This window comes from Rhinatrema bivittatum, chromosome 6, assembly GCF_901001135.1.
Source record: "Rhinatrema bivittatum chromosome 6, aRhiBiv1.1, whole genome shotgun sequence".
NCBI classification, from domain to species: domain Eukaryota; kingdom Metazoa; phylum Chordata; class Amphibia; order Gymnophiona; family Rhinatrematidae; genus Rhinatrema; species Rhinatrema bivittatum.
Window position 1 is genome coordinate 299,973,476 of NC_042620.1, and position 16,467 is coordinate 299,989,942.

Genomic DNA, 16,467 nt, shown 5'->3' on the forward strand with positions numbered 1-16,467 from the left:
GAATCATTTTTTGATGATTTAAAAAATCGTCCGATATTTTTTAAAGCATCAAAAATTGTTAGAGTGCGCGATACAATACAAATTCCCCTGATTTATTGTGAAAAATCGTTAATCGGGTACGGGAGTTATCTGGGGGGGAGGGCGGGAAAACCGGCACACCAAAACAACCCCTAAAGCCACCCCGACCCTTTAAAACAAATCCCTTACTCTCCTGAACCCCCCAAAATGTTTTAAATTACCTGGTGGTCCAGTGGGGGGGTCCCGGCGCGATCTCCTGCTCTTGGGCCATCGGCGCCATTTTAGCTGCCACTAATAAAAATGGCACCGATGGCCCTATAAAAAAAAAACCCACCCGACCCTTTAAAACTTACCCCTTAGCCTCCCCCACCCTCCCGACCGCCCAAAACCTTTTAAACTTACCTGGTGGTCCAGTGGGGGTGCGGGGAGCGATCTCCCGCTCTCGGGGCATCGGCTGCCACTAATAAAAATGGCGCCGATGGCCCTTTGCCCTTACCATGTGACAGGGAAGCCGTGCCATTGGCCGGCCCCTGTCACATGGTAAGAGCAAAGGGCCATTGGTGCCATTTTTATTAACGTAGCCGATGGCCCGAGAGTGGGAGATCGCTCCCCGAGCCCCCACTGGACCACCAGGTAATTTTAAAATGTTTTTTGGGGGTTCGTGAGGGTGGGGGGAGGGTTTTTTTGTTATCGGATCGGGCGCAGCCGATAACAAAAAAAAAAATCGAGCCGGACGATACAAACTTTAAGATTTGAATCTGAACCGGAACTGATCAGATTCCGGTTCCGATTCACATCTCTATTGCAATCCACTGGGACTGCCTTTATAAAAGATTCATTAATTATGTACAAAAGATTAGAGGGACTTGAAAATACAATGAGGAGGAAAAAGTTAAGATTCTTGAATTTTCCAAATACAAGATTATTATCGGCTCAAGAATTGTTTAATAAATATATTAAGGAAATCTTGGGTATTACAAAAGATCTATCTCAAAAATGTATTATACACCAAATAAGAGAAGGCCCCGGAGGGGGAAATAGATGTTATATCTACTGATAGTCCTAATTTATCAGCTTTTTTAGAGGCCTCAGTTGATGATATCCAGTCTAGAACCACTTTAATAGTGGTGTTTAACCTGGAACAAGAAAAAAACCTTGTTCTTCAGAAGTATTTTAGGAATAAAGAGTTCAGTTTCTGTGGCCAGAGAATCCAAGTGTTCCCAGATGCTTCAAAAGATATGCAATCAAGGTGGAAACAGTTCTTACTTTTGAGACAGAGAGTTTTGGCCCTTGGGGCCACTTTCTATCTCAAATGTTCTTGTAAATGTTTGATTACCTTCCAAAAAAATAAATGTGTTTTCTTAGAACCTACCCACCTCGAAGTTTTTCTTGCAGATAAGGGTGGATAGGGCATAGTAACAACCCCATAGTTTGGGAATAAATAACTGCTGAATAAACGAAGGCTCATCTCCTATTAGATCATGTTGATATGATTTTTTCTTTTATGTTTATTTCCTTGGTTGCTTCCCCTATAAAGTGGGCTGAAGTATTTGAATTTACATTATATTAACTTTGTGAAGGTATTATCTTTGTTAGAAATATTGATGATGTAAATCAAAATTTTCTTATTTCTTTTTGCATTGTATAATGTCCAAGAAATTTAATAAAGTATAAATTAAAAAAAAAAAAAAAGAATTTATTGATGCTGTACCAGCACTCACACTACTGCTACTCTACTACTGAATGACAATGTATGTTACACACTCTCAATCTAGTTAACAGATTGAGTTCCAGTCAGTGCTTATAGGGATGTGCATTCATTTGCAACGAAATAGGAAATATAGAAGATATTTCCTATTTCGGCACATTTTGGGGGCTGACAAAACAATAGGTAAAACCAGTTTTCTTATCGTTTTTTTGGGGGGGAGAAAGGGCACATTAAAAAAAAAACAAAAAAAACTAAACCCACCCCAACCCTTCAAATTTAATTAATTATGACCCCCAGCCTCCCAACTCCCCAAGACTTGCCTCACACCCCCCCCCCCCAAGACTTACTGAAAGTCCCTGGTGATCCAGCGGGGTCCCAGGAGTGATCTCCGTCTCTCAGGCCGTCGGCTGCCACTAATCAAAATAGCACCGATGGCCCTTTGCCCTTACCATGTGACGGCTATCGGTGCCATTGGTCGGCCCCTGTCACATAATAGGAGCAATGGATGGCCTGCGCCATTATTTAAGATGGCGCCAGCCATCCATTGCTCCTACAATGTGACAGAGGCCGGCCAATGGCACCGATAGCCCCTGTCACATGGTAAGGGCAAATGGCCACCAGCACCATTTTGTTTACTGGCAGCTGATGGCCCGAGAGCGGGAGATCGCTCCTGGGACCCCCGCTGGACTACCAGGGACTTTCGGTACATTTTTGGGGGGTCAGAAGGGTGGGGAGTTGTAATTAATTAAATCTGGAGGGTTAGGGTGGGGTTTTTTTTTCGGTTTGGGACAACCATAAAAAAATCGGCCCGAACCGCAGGAAACAAAATTTCCCACGGCGGGCCGATAACGAAGGCCGAACCAAAAGGTTCGGCTGAATCTCATCACTAATACTTAGCATGCACAGAGCCCACTTGCTAAGCAGCAGCAGCAGCAGCAGCAGCTTATTAGTGGTGGCACAAACACAGTCTCTGTCTCACACATACATAAACACACAGTCATTTATATGGTGTATGTTAGGCATGTTCATTGTTTGGAAATTGTCTATATTGTTTCTTGTTGTTTTCAAAATGAAACAATAGAAAAAAGCACAAAATTTTAAGTTTTTCTTCTATCATTTTTAGTGTCTGAACATAACATAAAAAATTGAAAAAAAAAGGGAAAACATTAATGACAATGATAATCAACACCCAAACAGCATAACACGAGATGCCATTTTTTGTCCTGTACACAGTGCACACCTAGTCTATGTGCATACGTTCTCTGTTTTTTGGGTCCACACCTAGTCTATGTGCATACACTGCTGACCGACTCCTTTTATACACACAATAAAAACTGTTAGAATCAGAGCCAAGAAGACTGGCAAGGTTGTGCTTCACTTCAATCTGACTGCAGATTACCTCATTGCGCCACACTGCACTGCACTGTGTCAAACAGAGACACAAATATCACTGGCAATGTTTCAATCTTCACTCCCTTCTTACCTTGTCCTATGTGAAAATACAAAGCAGTGCCACTGCTTCTGCCTTTCTCACACTGAGTAAGACCACTAACTGAAACAGAAGATCAAAGAAATCCTTTTGCCAATGTTAATGCCTATTTTTTAAACTTTTCTTTGTCTCAGAGAGCTTCTGAAAAGAGATCCTTCTTTTCAAAATCCAACAAAGCAAATGCTTCTTAGTACATCTCAGACCTTTCAGTGAGAGAACATCAGGGGCACTTGACCAGCTAGCAGGTATAGGCTAGCTAAAAATATGCTTCACCATGGTTTGTCCTCCATTCGGTCTCCTTGCCAACATCTCACACCTCAAATCTAATGAGGACCAGTTCCAAGAGGAAGAAGAATTTCCCCCCTTCCCCCAGCATCATCAGGCTTGAATTTAAGCCATTCTCTGATGCTGACTTCAAGAGTTCCCTCTTAGCCAATATATTCCTCAGCTTTGAGGAGGTCACATCCCAACATGCCCAGCATGTCTTCATAGCAGTGGGGGTGGGGAAAGATCCGAGTCAGTTGAAATTTTAATACATAGGCCATCTCCAAGAGTACCTGAACCATTGTATCTATTCTGCCCCTCACTGCTGGTTCCAACAGATGGATAATGAATGATCTCCATTGACGTAGATAAGGGACCTTCATGGAGCTGACTTTAGATTTCCGCTTATGCTAAGGCATTTTAGTAATAAAAGAAATACTAAAACGCCAGCACTAACTTGCTTCTCTATCTAGTATACTCCCTCAATAAGTTTATTTATTTATTTATATCCCTCCTAACCCAAGGCCCTAAGTACCATTCATAAAAACACACATAAATGAATTGAACCAGAACAATAATAAAGAATAAAAAATATACAAAATGCTCTAGGGTAAAGCCATCTAACCTCTGCAAGGAACATCAGTCATTTACAAAAAACGTCTGCCAGAAAAAAAATGTCTGTAAAATGCTCTTAAATAACCTAATACAGTCCATCATCTGCAGTTCCATGGGTAGAGTTCCAAGGGGAAATAGCATTGGCTGGAAAACTTATATGGGTTTTCAACTTTTCATTTTCCTACATTTCAGACAACAGGAAGCTCCAAGAAGGAGCATAATCAATTCCTAGAAATCATATAGATATGGGATAGTGAGTTCTCCGATGATAATGGATTTCCCAATCCTTCTTGGGTATGTAGGTCGTCTTGGGTAAGTAGGTCTTCACCTACTTACTGCTTATCTACAGCTATTAAACTGTTCCATAAGCAACTTCTACCCAGTACTCACATACTGGATAACGTTTATTTTGGTATATTTACCATCCAAATGTTTCTGTGGTTTTTGTACTTGAAGACCTGCAGCCAGCCTCGGAGGGAACTTTCCTTTCGCCTCCCCCCACCTTCCCCTCCCTTCCCTTCCCTTCCCCTCCCTAACCCACCCCCCCAGCCCTATCTAAACCCCCCTACCTTTATTACAGAAGTTACACCTGCTCGAGGCAGGCGTAACTCGCCTGCACGGACCGGCTGCTGGTGCGCCATGTTCCGGTCCAGGGGCTAGTCCAGAGGCCATGGCCACACCTCCCGGAACACCCCCAACATGCCCCCCCAGGAACGCCCTGGGACTTATGCGCGTCCTGGGGCTTGCACATGCGCCGCTGAGCCTATGCAAGATAGGCTCACCGTGCACAGGGGGGGTTTGGGGTAGGTTTTCGGGGGTTACGCACGGAACCTATGTGCGTAACCCTTTGAAAATCTACCCCTTACTGTGGCATTGTTCTAGAATAGCATGAGCAGAAAATACACGTTTTTTTCAATGATCCATAATTTGGAGTATAATTTAACATTATTTTTAAACTGGAAAATGGAGTGGAAATGCACTAGAAGTGATAGGGTCGGTAAGTGCATGTGATCTAAATTTCTAATTTTACAAGAAAAATGATCCTCCCCCGTTAGAAAAAAAGATATTGAGGTGAGACCTGCTTGCTTCCTATGTCAAGTTGCTTTAGGACTTTCAGGTTTTATCCAATTACAGATTTACATATTCATTTGCAATACAGTAAAAATGTATTTGGACTTAGAATGAGTCTTTCAGGATGTAGCATCATTAATCAATGACAATTTATTGTCTCTCGATAATATATCCTATAAGAGTCATCACAAGCTATACATGCATTTTTTTTTTCAGAAAGGGGGTGAGGCAGGGAGGTTGTTTACTCAGACGTTGTTTTTTTTTTTATTTGGGCATCTGGTTTAATCAGAACTCCCCTCAAAAGTTTAGGAAGCATAGGCCCAGCACAGAGGGTCTCTAAGGGAGAAGAAGGGATTGTAAAACTTAGCAGAAAGTAAGAATGGGCAGACTGGATAGGCGATATGCTGTCATATTGTCCATTTCTCTGTTTATCTACTGGGCTACAGTTCTCTGAGCCTTCCTTCACAACTGTTCAGGGTTTTGTTGCCCTCTTTATATCTTTCTCTTAAAATGGATCGTTCACTACCGTGACATTCCTCAGCCAGGGCAACACAGCAGAGCTCCTTCCAGAGCTCTGTAATCATGTGACCCACATTCAGACACTTGGTGTCACCATTGCCCAATGACTGGGATCTCTCTTCTTAGAAGCTATGAATGTTATGTTTTTTTAAACTATTCTTTTTATGACAGAATCAATGGTTGTTTTCTATAACAAGCCAATTTCATAAAATACAGCATTTAACAAAAATTTTCCTTGCATGAAATATTGCTTTTTCTTGTCTCTGGTTTGACTTGGATCTAAAAAAGGCAATTATCCCTCTATTCAGAAGGAGACATCATTCATTAAAATTAGTTTGAGCATTCAAGTTATTCATTCATGAGAGAACTAAAGAGTTGTACATCACTAGACTGTAGCACAATTTACTATAAAGTATCTAGGAAAGAGATATATCACTAGTCTTAGAGCTGAAAACTAATTTATTGTGCTGAGCAGAGAGAAAAGAAAATACACATTTAAAAAATGTGCTTAGGCACAGATTTGTAAACTCTTTCTATCCCAATTACTGTCTTTTCAAGAAGTGTGCATTCTGAAAACGGCTGAATCACATTAACACTCTAGGTAAATACAAGTCAGAGATGAGATCTCTAAAAATAAACTAAAATATGAGAAGACAAATTAAAATTTATAGAAATGATGATGTAAATAGTCAGTATGGCCATGTATTGATCCAGAAACTCATGACAACATATTTGAAAGGATGAATTTTGCTACACTGTGCTGCAGAATTGGCTACATATGCAAAGTTTCCACTTACTGAAGTGTGGCATAGGCAAACTTTGAAAGGGTTAGACAAGATTGTGCCTCAGAAACCTTTGCATAAACTAGCTCCTCACGTATCTCCTTGGTTTATGGATGGCTTGCAGGATCTTAAGAGGCTGTTAAATGTTTTGTGAGTTGGTGGCGTTCTCCTAACTCAATAGATAAACAACTGGCAGAAGGTAGCTAAGAGATATTATGTGGCAACAGCGAAAGCAAAAAATAAATTTTATACTAGTTCAACAGCAAGTACTGAAAACAATTTTAAAGAGTTATTTTACTTTGTTAGCTACTTGCTGGAAAGATCTGCATCAAGCAGTACCTTAATACTTGATTGTAAAAATATTCTTACCTTGCTTTTGGAAAAGGCTCAGAAGCTAAGGGTTGGTCTGGAATTAATGTTGTTGACTGCCTGAAGACATCTTACAGTTTTTAATGAGGGTTGTGAAAGATCTTTGTGTGATCACCATTTTTCAAATCATCTTAAATATTTCATTATGACCCCCATTTAAAAAAACATCCTTGAAAGTTTCTCTCTATGAAAATTTTAAGCTTACTTTGAGAATTGATGACTTTGATATGAGCAAGGCAGGTTTCTATGCTGGTTAGAGCACATAATCTGTGTTGATGTCTCTGACTGATGATCTTTTAGTACATTTGAATTGTGGTGAGTCTGTTTTACTAGTGTTATTGAACCTAAGTTCATTTGGCTTTGTTGACCACTCTGTTTTGCTGCAGAGGTGTAGCCTGATAGAGATTCATGGGCTGGCCTGAGACTGAAACAGCTCCTTTCTATTGAAATGTTTTTCAGTAGAAATGACTCCAGGTTTGAATCAAAATGCCATGCTTGTGGGATTCCACAGGAATCTTCCCTTTCCCCCTCACTATTCAATGTTTTTATGCAGCTGTGTTGGGGGGGGGGGGGGGCTTGATTCTGGCATTAGGTCTAAATGGATGATTACCTATACATGAATGCCATCCAACTTATTGTTTTGATTGGAAGGGAATACACTGCTACTCTGGACTATCTCACTAGAGTAGTGAGTGAGTGAGATAACCAGTTGACTATTGCAGAGCAAGTAAACTCTTATATGGGCAATAAACAGATTGTATGAGTTGGTAAGCTGGATCTGTCCCTTTTCCTATGACAGGCTATGTGGAGAAGGAATTGCTATGCAATTTTAAGGCTCTTAAAGATTTGAATGGAACTATTGATGGACATCTTATTTTATTATAAATATAATGGTCTCGTAAATCATAATGCTTTTGGATGGTTGCAGTTATAAGAAAACTTTGGGGCCTTAGAAATATGCAGAAGCAGAAGAGGAGAAAGCGGAATTACTTAACACATATTTCTGTTCAGTATTCACTGAGGAAAAGCTTGGATTGGAACCACAGAAAGCTACCACAAATAGGAATGGAAGTGAGATAGATCTCAAACAGTTTTCAGAAGACAGTGGTATTGTTGCAGCACCCAGCCGTGGTAAGCCACGACCGGCCCTCCTTACCCTCTCTGCTGCCCATCTTCAGCGCAGTCTGGCGCGAGCAATCCGTCTGGCAGCAGGCCGACAGCGTCCCTCCACGTGGCCCATGCGGTTGCTGATCGCCGTCCTTCCCAGCTGGCAGGGCTCCTCCTAGGCGTGTGCATGATGGAGGCTCTGCCTTTTAAAGGGGCCGCAGTGGGAAACCTCAGCCTGGCCCCGAGGGATGATGTCACTTCTTTAGGGTATTTAAACCCCACAGCAGTCTCCAGCAACTTGCTTTCACAACAGGTCATCTCCTTCGGAGTGCTAGTTGCTGTCCTGCTTGATCTTGATTCCTGCTTGTTCCTGTTCCTGAGACTGCTCCTGCTTCTAGTCCTCATGGTCCCGGTGTTCTGTACCCAGCCTCTCCTCGTCCTTCAGGTCCAGTCTTCCTGTCCTTGGTTTGATCTTCTGGTTTTGACCTCGGCTCGTCTTCTCGTCTCATCTTGTCTGCTGCTCGTCTCGACCCCTGGCCTGGTTCCTCATTCTTGCCTGCCTGCTGCCTGCCCCGGATCTTCTGCCTGGATTCCGTTTCACTTCTTCGCTGCCTGCCCAGACCTGGACTGCTGACCCTGTCTCCATTCTTTTCTTCACATCTTTCCCTGAGACACCTGCACCTACGTCCTGCTGGCGCCGGCACCCAAGGGCTCAACCTGCAGGGAACGAGGGCTGGTATAGGTGAAGGTCCTGTCAGGTTGTCCTCACCAGCACCACCTCCCTGCTTTTCTGTACTGTCTCCTACTTAATATCGTTGTGATAGTAAGTAGGATGAGAAATAAAAGAAACAAAAGTAAAAAAAAAAGTTGACAATCGGACCCATCATGAAAACCGATGCCGAGTTTATCAGTGTTGGATTTCTACTGGCGGAGAGCCGAGTCACGAAAACCAACTCCGATAAACCCGGCGTCAATTTTCTTGACTGCCATCCGCCGGTAAGGAAAACCAACACCGATAAACTCAGTGTCAGTTTTACTTACCGGCGAACAGCCGTCACGAAAACTGACACCAGGTTTATCGGCGTCGGTTTTCGTGGCTATCCACCGGCAAGGAAAACTGATGCCCGTTAAAATCGATGTCGGTTTTCATGACCAGCAGTCACGAAAACCGATTGGGTTCGTGATAGCAAGGAGGTGCAACACTAGCGACCCTAGTGCCTCCTTGCTAAAGCGACCCCCTAATTTAAATATTGCATGGCGCCCCCCCCTTGGGCGCATCTGGGGCATGTTAAGAGAGAGGGCGCTGACTGTTCAGTGCCCGCTTTCTACGCGACTTTATTGCATCTGCCCTAGGTGTCTCATACTGGTTATATGCAGACAATATCCAGTTCTCTGTCCCAACATGGCAAGATTGAAATTACACTATACTCACTGTCTATCTTCGATAAAAACCTGGTGTTGCGAGCGTGGACCTTTGGCCCAAGGTGATGTTGGCACTACCTGGAGGGAGACCCCCACAAATCCCCACCATCGGGAGGCAAGGCCAGACAGAAAGCAGAGACCAGCAGGAGCTTCGCCACTACCAGCCCTCGTTCCCCGCAGGTTGATCCCTTGGGTACTGGGCTGGCTGGTCTTAGGTGGGCCTCTGCACGTCCCAGCCACTAGAAAAGGAGGAGAGACTCCGGCGGCCCAGGAAGGGACAGCTTGCATTGGTAGTGGCTCCCCGATGCTGCCAGGGAGCCCGGGCCCACTGCCGTGGCTGCAGGGTGGTGGGAGGTGAGTGAAGATGACCATGGGGCCTCGTGATCAGCAAGTGTAACACCTGGTAATTTCATAACAAGTTGAATCTGAATCTATACAAAACTGAAATGATTTTAGGTAATCCTCCTTTCAAGAATATTCCAAATCACATTTCTGTTGATAACATAACCATAAATATCTCCAACAAAGTCCGTAACCTAGGAGTTTGCTACATTCTTAAACTAAACATGCATTTCCACATTCAATCAGTAGCTAAATCTTCATTTTTAAGCTATGTTTACTAAAACATATCAAACCGCTTTTGGACCACAATGCATTTCGTACAGTTCTTCAGTCGTTACTAATAACAGGTTTGGAGTATTGCAATTCTCTTTATTGTGGTTTCTATCATTCTGCACTTCATCCACTCCCACTCGAACAAAATTCAGCTGCTCGTTTACTCTCTGGTACCAAAGCTCATGATCATATTCCTCCAGTACTTTACAGTCTATATTGACTACCAATTAAATGGTGTATTCAATACAAAATTTTAGTCATTATAAATAATATCATTTATAATAACAAAAACTTCTGGCTTTCTTCTATTCTGTATTTATATACTCTGTTATGTAATCTCAGATCCCAAAATCATTTACTCCTTCAGGTGCCTTCCCCTAGATCTACTAAACTAGCAGTCACTTGAGGAAATTCATTTTCAATTGCAGGTCCCATCACTTGGAACACCTTCAGTTTTTTCCTAAGACTGCTCTCCGATCCCAAAGAATTTAAAAAAGCATTGAAATGTTATCTTTTTAGACAAGCTTTTAGGGATCTGTGCGAATCTCAGCCTTAATCTAATACTTATTTTGTTCCTAGTTCTTCTAGATGATGTACTTTTTACTTTATTTGACCCTTTTAATGTATTAGTTTTATTTTTATTTTTAATCTTGTTCTATTCCTTGTTATTTATGAATGTTAGCTGCCCCGAACTTTGTCGGGCAAGGTCTATAAATACTTTCAAATAAATAAATAAATAAATAAATAAATTAAAATAAGCGAACAATGTGCAAACATCATTCAACTTTATAAAATACCTGCCTCCATGCATAAATTGAGGTTTATTATGCATATATGCTAAAATAATTAAATACATTAAATAATAAGTGTACAATGTAGGTGGATCTCTGTCTAAACCTGCCCCTCTCATGGATAGTGACCCTCCCATTACAGTGACTGAGATGGCAATAAATAATGTTGTTTCTGATGCCAATAAAGAAGTCTCTATTATTAAAGATAAGAGGGGGAATTAGAAAGTAGAATCCTTTTTCTAACTGGTTCTCCTAAAAATGAAAAACTGGTCCAGAACTCACCCAGTATATTGCCCAGAATTCAAAAATAGAAATCAGATGGAATCAAAATAATTAAAAAATTGAATATAAAACTTTTACTTTATTGTCAGATGAAATATAATAAAGAAGTAACAAATGATTGTACTCAACAAGAAAAATTGTATGTGTAATACAAAACCATAATTAAATAAGAGTTCTCTCTTTTATAGATTATTGAGCTGCCCAAAACTGGTTCTACTTTACTATCAGATAAGTAATTTAAGAAATAGCTTTTACTAGATATGTTTCAGTTCAGTTTATAAAGAACTTGACTTTTTATATCTCTTTTTCAGCTGTTTCTGATTTCCTCAAAGAAAATTGGGGAGGTAAGTTGAACTGCCTATGGGTCTTCATTTGTTTCTTGTTTCAGGTCTGGTATTAATTTTTTCTCATCTTTGTAATACTATCTCTTTTTCTGTATCTCTTTCTCTGTCCAGATTCCTTTGTTCTCTCCTTTCTCTCTTGATATCTGTTTTGTTACTGTTTTAGGGGGACATTTTCCAATGGTATCGCACACTACAGAGGTATTCCCTGTGGGGTAGATTTTTAAAGTTATGCGTGGGCATAGATTTGTTCGTGCAACCCGGCGCGAACAAATCTACGCCTGATTTTATAACATGTGCGTGCTGCCAAGCCAAGCCGAGCAGCCTGCCTCCGTTCCCTCCGAGGCCGCTCCGAAATCGGAGAGGCCTCGGAGGGAACTATTTTTCCTGCCCCCCCACCTTCCATTCCCTTCCCCTACCTAACCCACCCCCCAGCCCTAACTAAATCCCCCCCCCCTACCTTTGTTCAGAAAGTTACGGCTGCCTGAGGCAGACGTAACTTGCACACATCGTCCGGCTGCCAGTGCGCCATTCCCCGGCCCAAGGGCTGGTTCGGAGGCCATGGCCCTGCCCATAGAACGCCCCCGAATGCTGCGCCGCCCCAGGCACGCCCCCAACATGCCCCCCCCCCCGACCCCCCCTAAGCAAAGCCCCGGGACTTACGCGCGACCCGGGGCTTTGTGCGCGCCGGCGGTCTATGCAACATAGGCGTGCCGGCACACAAGTCCCCTGCGCACGTAAATCCGGCTGGATATACGCATGCAGGGCTTTTAAAATATGCCCCTTTGCGTATACCCCATCGCACAGATTCTGAGAGTTTCTCCTGCACTCCCCACTCCTCGGGCAGTGGGCCTTAATAAAGTCTTAATAAAGTCTTAATAAAGACTCTAATCTATAGCTGTGTCTGACATCACTGAGACCTCAACTCCTGACGGTGAGGCTCACAAGGCTCCTCCCTGTGGGCGGCTCCATCTCTCACCTCGGCGCAGGGGCCCACATACCTACAATTCTTAACAGATTGCCAAGTCCATGGATCCGGCACAGGTCTCAGTGATTCAGGCCATCCCTGGCCTGGCCTGGCCTGGCCCAGCAATCACAGAACAGCCAAAGATGTATTTATTTTTTTATTTAGGGCTTTTTTATACCGACACTCATGATACCAATCATATCGTATCGGTTTACAATAAACAGCGGTGCAATAACATTAACATTAACGTGAACAATAGGCGAAGAGTGAAAAAGTGAATAAAAGTTACAATAAAACAGGGCACTTGAACTGGGAGGAGGAAAAGCCAGAGTCATGGCTAACATAGAAATAAATAAATAAATAATATCTAGTCTCAGAAATAAATAATATCTAGTCATATACTTAGGACTATAATAATCACTTGTACTCAGGACTGTAATATAACGTCAGAAGCCATGTCAGGGATGGGGAACGTCGACTGGCGGACCAAAGCAAGTTATAGCAGTTGGGGTGGTCATAGATCAGGGAAGGCTTGTAGAAATAGCTAAGTCTTGAGTTTCTTTCTGAATGTCTGCGTGCAAGGTTCTTGTCTAAGGTATTCCAGATGGTTGGCGCTGCTGTCGAGAAGGCTCGATCTTTGGTGGATGAGAGGTGTGTGAATTTGGCTGGGGGTGTGTGTAGCGAATCTTTGTATGCTTCTCTGATGGGTCTGGAAGAGAAGTGTAGCGTGAGTGGGTAGTGTAAATCAATGGGTGTTCTGTTGTAAATAGCTTTATGGATGATGTTGAGACACTTGTGTAGAATTCTGAAGTTTACTGGGAGCCAATGTAGGTTTTTCAGGATAGGTGTGATTTGGTCTCTTTGGAGTTTGTTAAAATTCTGGCGGCCGAATTTTGTAGCATCTGAAGCGGTTTGGTGGAGGAAGCGGGAAGGCCTAGCAGAATGGAATTGCAGTAATCTAATTTGGAGAATATAATGGCCTGGAGTACCGATCTGAAGTCTTGAAAATACAGTAGGAGTTTGAGTGTTTTTAGTACCTGAAGTTTGAAGAAGCAGTCTTTGGTTGTGTTGGTGATGAACTTTTTTAGATTTAGCTGGTTATCAATTATAACTCCGAGGTCTCTTGCTTGGTTGACCAGGGTGTTGGTGTGACTTGAATGTAGGGTATCTTTGTGGTTGAGAGATATAAGGAGCATTTCTGTCTTGGACGTGTTGAGCACAAGGTTTAAGGTAGTAAGAAGGTCGTTGATAACTTGGAGGCAGTTGTCCCAGAATTTCAGTGTTTTTGTGAGGGATTTGGTTATAGGGATCAGGATTTGGACATCGTCGGCGTAAAGATAGTGTTTACGCTGACGATGTCCAAATTTGGCTAATGCCATAAATCAGTTGAGTAATCGGATGGACTCTGTCCCGACGCCTACCAAGCTTAGCCTTGCTCCACATGCATCACCGTTCCGGCCTCCAGTGCCCTTGCCAGCACCTCCTCATTTCGTAGGTGAACCCTACGTGAACCCTTGTTGTGTAGGGGCTTCTTGAACCAGTGCAGCATGCACTTCTCCTTACAAGCTGCCTATTTTCCCGATATAGTTTCCAAAACTACGTACATCCTGTCCCTCCTGGATGGAAAGCCCTTGGCCTGGGCATCACCCCTTTGGGAGCGAACGGACCTGATCCTCAATAACTTGCCAGGCTTCCTATTTCGCTCCATATTTGATGACCCCGGTCACAAGACCATTGCTGGATCTACACTCCTGCATCTGCAACAAGGTGCCAGGTCATTGACCGATTATGTCATCGAGTTTAGGACTCTCTCATCGGAACTACACTGGGATATGGGCTGCCTGCATCCCATATTCCTAGGTCTAAGTTAACGCATCATGGACGAATTAGCAACACGAGAACTCCCTGAGGCGTTGGCTTCTCTCATTGACCTTGCCGTTCACATTGATCGCCGCCTGCATGAATGATCGCATGGGGATACAAAAGAATGTCTTCAGGTGCTCCACGTATTCACCCAACACCATCCACCCAGACCACTCCTACACCTAGCACCGAGGAAGAGAAACTGATGCAAATGGGTCACAGCCATCTATCCACAAAGGAGAAGCGTCGTTGGCAAAGATCAGGTCTTTGCATGTATTGTGGCCAATCGGGTCATGCAGTACCCTCCAGTCCACGTTTTAGGGCAAACTCCCAGGCCTAGGATCTGCCGGAGGAGTCCTCCTAGGCCTGACCGCACCCTCTCCTTCACTGACACTGTCTGACTCAATTAGCTCAGACACTTTGGAATTTCACACCCTGGCACTCGTGGACTCCGGGGCCGGTGGAAATTTTATCCTCAGACAACTCGTAGAACATCTTTGTATCCCCACCATCCAGACACCAGTGCCATTGCTACTTTCTTCTATCCATGGCAAACTATTACCTTCTCCAAGGTCCCCATTCAGCTTCATACCAGATCACTGCACACAGAGACCATTTCTTTCTTGATACTGGATAAGGCTATCCACCTTGTGGTCCTTGGACTGCCATGGTTACAACTACACACAACCCAATTCGATTGGTGCACCTACAATTATCCCACTGGGGTAACTCCTGCCATGGAAAGCGTTTGGAGGTTGTGTCCCCGATGCCTTGCCTAGCCACTACATGTTATTGTGAGGAGTTAACAGTCTGCTTGGAGTTAGAAATCTGTTATTGATCTGATGGCTGATGGGAGGAACAATCAGATAGTTGAGGGTGGATCCTTGGACCAGTGGCAGATGACCACGCCCCCGGGGAATGATCTCGAGAGGGACAGTCAGGCTCAGAGTTAGGAAACAAACACACATTAGTTCTTTATTAGACAGTATACTGAACCACCAGAGATGGCAGTAGTGAGCTGGCAAGCCCAGCTGGGCTGTAGTCCCTCAGATACTGGAACAGTGATCCTTGGAGGCTGAGCTGAAGAGAGACTGAGATATAGTGAGTAGGCAGGTTATGCAGATGTAACACTTACACAATGTCCCAATGAAGCCCAGGAACTGGAAAGGGCCTCGAGGAGCAAGTACCTGGTTCCAGGGAAAGCTCAGAGAGAACAATGGTAACTCACTGATGTAGCTGAGATAGTTGGTAGTGAAGACTTCCAGGCAGAAGAGTATACGAAGTAAGTCTGGGATGAGGGCCCTCGAGGAGCGAGTACCGGTTCCAGACTGTCGCCTGAAAAAACAAGGAGAGAGCGAGGCTCCCGAGGAGTGGGTACCTCTGGTAAGTCCGAGGAGGCAGAGTAGCTTAGACAGACAAGGCGAGTCCAAGGTCAATCTGTGTCCTTGCTAACTCGATGTGTTAGCAAATTCCAAGACCTTACATATCCGTCGTGGGTGACGTCATCTTTGGGGGATACCCCCGAGGTTCGCGCCAATGCAGGTATTTCAATCGGGGCTGCGCCGCATGTGCGCCCCTAGGCCTCCAGGAAACATGGCGGTTGCAGCGTCGAGCCGGTCCGGGAACACCCGAGGACAAGTGGCAGGAGAAAACCGCGGTAGCCAGTCTTCCCGCGGACAGAGAGGGAGGTGCCAGAGAGGTAAGGAGGGTGGAGAGAAGGCGCAGGGCACTGACGGACACAACACTACCACATCTATTTTGGGTCTTCTGCTGCAGTACTCCTCCTTCAAAGACGTGTTCTCCAAGGAAAGCCGCGGACACTTTGCTGCCTCTCCCCTCATTTGATTGTGCTATTAACTTATTGCCTAATATTGAGCCTCCCCGAGGAAGGGTCTACTCACTTTCTCTGACTGAGACAAAGGCCATGTCTGAATATATTCAAGAGAATTTGGCGAAAGGCTTGATTCGGCCTTCAAAGTCTCCCGCTGGAGCCGGGTTCTTTTTTGTGGGAAAAAAGGATGGCTCCCTTCGGCCGTGCATAGATTACCGTGGCTTAAATGAGATTTCCCAGAAGGATCGCTACCCCTTGCCATTAATCTCGGAACTATTTGACAGGCTCCAAGGGGCCAATATATTTACCAAATTGGTCCTCAGAGGAGCGTATAACCTGGTCAGGATACGCCGGGGCAACGAATGGAAAACCACATTTAACACTCGCGACAGCCATTTTCAATATATGGTAAT